Source organism: Chaetura pelagica, unplaced genomic scaffold, assembly GCF_000747805.2.
Source record: "Chaetura pelagica isolate M959 unplaced genomic scaffold, ChaPel_1.0 scaffold120, whole genome shotgun sequence".
In the NCBI taxonomy this organism is placed as follows: domain Eukaryota; kingdom Metazoa; phylum Chordata; class Aves; order Apodiformes; family Apodidae; genus Chaetura; species Chaetura pelagica.
The window spans coordinates 719,761-724,236 of record NW_009951952.1 but is presented as its reverse complement, the minus strand read 5'-3'; positions in this window follow the sequence as shown (position 1 = coordinate 724,236).

Genomic DNA, 4,476 nt, shown 5'->3' with positions numbered 1-4,476 from the left:
CCAGTGATAGGACAAGGGGCAGTGGGTGCAAACTGGAGCACAGGAGGTTCCATGTGAATATCAGGAAGAACTTCTTTCCTGTGAGAGTGACAGAGCCCTGGGACAGGCTGCCCAGAGAGGTTGTGGAGTCTCCTTCTCTGGAGACATTCAAACCCACCTGGACACGTTCCTGTGTGATGTGCTCTGGGTGACGCTGCTCTGGCAGGGGGGTTGGACTGGGTGATCCCAGTTGGGATCTGGTTGGTCCCTTCCAACCCCTGGGGTTCTGTGACTGTGACATCCCGGCCCCATGCTGCTGGCCGGGGACCAGGCACCTCCTGAGCCTGCCCAGCGCTGCCGGGTCCCACCCCCCAGCGGCTCCTGTGGGTCCCCAACGGGACCTACTGCCCACCAGACGATGTAGCAGCCACTGACCATTGTCCTGTGGCACCCCCTGCTTTGTAGCCACTGGGCAGCTCTGTCCTCAGTCTCCTTGTGGACTTGGAGGAGCTTCTAGGTGTGTGCCTTCATGCAGGCATCCACAGATGCACCCTATGTTCTCCTCCTCACCAAATGCTTCAGGTTTAATGGGTATGATCCTCTTCCACTTGTTTGTGTTGCTGTTTTCTTGCTGTGTCGCTCAGCCCAGACTTAGCTGGAAGGGCAAGCACCGACTTACACAGACGATGTTATGAAAAGGGACCTCTGGAGGTCTCTGGTCCAAACCCCTGCACACGAGCAAGACTTCAAAGCTGGACCAAGTTTTTCAGGGCATTGCCTGGGCAATTGCTGTACTTTCTGATATGTGGAGAGCTCCCAGACTCCCTGGGCACCTTCATCAGTGCTGAATAATCCCCTGGGAGATAGATTTTTTGGTCCAGATTATCCTCCGCATTGGCTCTGCTGCAAGTTATGCCCATTGACTTGTCTCCTAATAAATACCTGCCTCCACCCTCTTTACAACCACCTTTTAGGCAGTAGCACCTCTTAGATCCTATGTCAAATCCAGCTGGAAGAGCAGCATGCTCACACAGACCTCATTTACCTGGGAGAGCAGCCTCAAAACTTTGTCTTCCCTTGCCCTTCTCTCTTCCAGGCTAAATAAATACAGATTCCTCAGTATCCATGATCCATGATCCAGTCCCCTGCCCGGTAAAGACTCTTTCCAGTTTGTTCACACCTCTGTTGTGCTGGGGACCCCAGAAGGGTGCCAAATACAACGTTTATCTGTGCCATACAGCAGGAAATAATAACCACTCCTCTCTACCCGCTGGCTATGTGACTCTGCTGTCACTGGTGCCACCCACTGTGCCCTCAGCTCACACTGCTACAAGGGTCCATCATGGGATGATATGCCAGGATCTCCAGGATCTTTTCTGCTAAGCTGCTCCTCAGCCCCTTGCCTGCCAGCCTGTGCTGGTGCATAGGATGATGCCACCTTAGGTGCAGCTCTGATCATGGCTGTGGGGTGGGCTCATCTGCTGGGAGCTCAGCAGGGACAATTTGCCATGACCAGCTTGCTGCCATCACCCTGCTGCTGCCACTTGTAACCTCCGAGGCCAGACGGTTGCTCACTTCTACCTCCTGGATCACCTTCTGGGTCACCCTGCATGGATGATTCCCCTTGCTGCTCAGGTCATCACGTGTGGTGGGACTGGGGGAGCAGGGAGAGACATCGGTGAGTTCAAGGGCACTGCAGATACTGCACCCCAAACTCAGAGAAAAGGCAAGTTGCTGCAAGTGTAGAAAAGCTGAGGAAAAGTTGCCATTAACAGAGCATGGTCTGTTCTTGAATGGGTCCTTTCGTAGTTAACAAATGTTTTCCCTTCAGTTACAGGCATGGGCTTTTATCTTGGGTAAGCCAACTGTGGTCCAGTTCTGGAGCACCCAACATAAGGACATGGAGCTGTTGGAAAGTTCAGACAATGGCCACAAAGATGGCTGGAGCTCCTCTGCTCTGAAGACAGGCTGAGAGAGTTGGGGCTGTTCAGCCTGGAGAAGAGAAGGCTCCAGGGAGACCTCACAGCAGCCTTCCAGTGCCTGAAGGGGCTACAGGGAAGCTGGGGAGGGGCTTTTTACAAGGGCTTGTAGTGAGAGGACAAGGGGAATGGTTTCAAACTGAAAGAGGGCAGATTTAGGTTAGACATTAGAAATAATTTTTTTGTGTGTGAGGGTGGTGAGACACTGGAACAGGTTTCCCAGGCAAGTTGTGGATGTCCCCTCTCTGGAAGTATTCAAGGGCAGGTTGGATGGGGATTTGAGCAACCTGGTCTAGCGGGAGGTGTCCCTGCCCGTGCAGGGTTTTGGAACAAGATGATCTTTAAGGTCCCTTCCAACCCCACACATTCTATTATTTTATTATTTTATGGTGCTCCTCCAGCTCCCCCACTTCCACTCCCCTTGGCACCATACTGCCACTTCCCTCAGCTCAGCCCTGTGCTGCTGCTTCCCCTCACTAGGCAGCCCCCAGAGCACTGCCTGGCAGGAGAGCCTTGGATTTTTTGGCCTTGGATTGGGTTTTTTTCCCCATTTCATTTGCTGGCCCTCACCTCTGCCTTTCCCGTCTTTGCTTGCAAAACCCCCAGGCAATCCCAGTGCAGAGGGGCTTGAGTAGCACGTTGGGGCTGGTGGGAAGCACAGGAGGCACAAATAAGCTGGTGGGAATGGGAGATCCCCCTTTTTTTTTTGTTTACTTTTAATTTAATTATTTAATAAAACTGTAATTTTGAGTTATAAAGAGCAGTTTAATTGCACATGGGGCAGTGCAGCAGCAGATGGAGAGAGTGCAGAGAGTAGAATAGATAACGAATTAACAGAAACCTCACAAAGTTCAGAAAAAACAAATTCACCCAACATGTGGCTTAACATGGGTTTAAGGAAGAACTGAGGCAGAGTCACTTCAGAGGCCCACAGTGAAACAGCAAGAAGCAATGTTCTCCAGCTGCCACAAAGGAAATTCCAGTTGGTCCACCATGGGCACAGTGCTTAGAGAGGCTGGGAAATCTTCAGGCTTGGTGATGTTCATAAGATGCCTGGGCAAGGCTCCGAAGCTCACAGAAGGTGAGAAATACTGAAATAAAGAGTAATCAATGCAGTAAGGAAGTGCATGAAGAAGGGAAGACCTTGGCCTTGACCTCCAGAAGTCCCCTGGAGACAGTGTAAGGTACAGCAGACTAAGATGGTGAGTAAGGGTTTAAAAACCTTCCTAGATTGCTGATTCCATCAGGTTAGACTTTACAAATAGGTTACTGTACTCATTCACCCTAACTGGTCACTGCCAACCTTTTTGCAAAGTCGAAGCACTGACTGAATAGAAATCTCTCATTTCCAAATCTAATTGGGTGTTGATGGTGTTCAGGCTGGTTTCCCAAATAAGTGATGGCTATGGGAGCATGCTGACTCTCTGTCCTTCCCCCAGACACGTTTGACAAGGGATGAGGATCTCACACTTCTGTGTTTGTAGAAGTGTATTAAAAGTGGAGAGGCAGATGGCAGAGAGAGGCCTGTTGGCATTGCTGCTGAGGGAATCTACTCCATAATCAAGCTTCCTCCCATGTTTGATACAATTAAATTATCCCACAGATTTAACACTTCTGGGGTTATAACGTTATGTTTTATCCCCTTTGACTCTACTGTTATCTCACAGGGGACAGTTGTTATAATTTTATTAGAAGTCCACGAACAAGTTCAAAAGTGATGAGAACATTCATGAAAGATCCACTGAGGACATGTAAACAGATACAGCTTCTGGCTCAGTAAGTCTCTACGACTTAGACAGCAAAAAATGGGAGGAGATATGAGGGAAAGAAAACCATAAGCTTCCTTAAACCTCCACATCTGGCTTCCTTCCCCTCACCTCAGCCTTCCGTGCTGCTTTGGTTTGGTGGGTTTTTTTGTAGCAGAGGAAGGGCCCCAGGGGTGGCTCCAGGAAGAAGCTGAGAAGCTGCCCCTGCTCCAAACCCAGCCAAGGAGCCATTGGAGGGACTAGAGATGTGTCTCTGTGATGAACATACGGAAGAGCTGAGGCAAGAGCTGAGCTGAGCGAGCAGTTAAGGGATAAGAGCTGAGCTGGAGGGGGAGAGGTGCTGGTGGTTGGTGAGGAAGAGGGGGCAGAAGGTGCCCAAGCAGCAGTTTCCCTGCAGCCCATGGCGAGATGGCAGCTGTGCCCCTGCACTCATGGGGGAACGTGGTGGGACATTCCCTGAAGGCGCCAGGAGGGGGGAACTTGGCCCCTGGACTTGGATGTTGTGGCCAGAGGATTTGGTGCCAGTGGGCTCTGATTGCTCAGCTGTGGAAGCCCCCGGGCCAGGGGAGGTGGCTGTTCCCGAAGCCCCCGTGACTCTGTGGGAAGCCCAGGCTGGAGCAGCTCCGGACCTGGTGGGAAGGGCTCAGGAAGGAGAGGTTGGTGGAGGCCTCTGTGCCATGGGAGGGACCCCGTGGGGAAGCAGGGCAGGACTGTCAGGAATCCTTCTTGCTGAGGAGGCAGGAGCAGCAGGA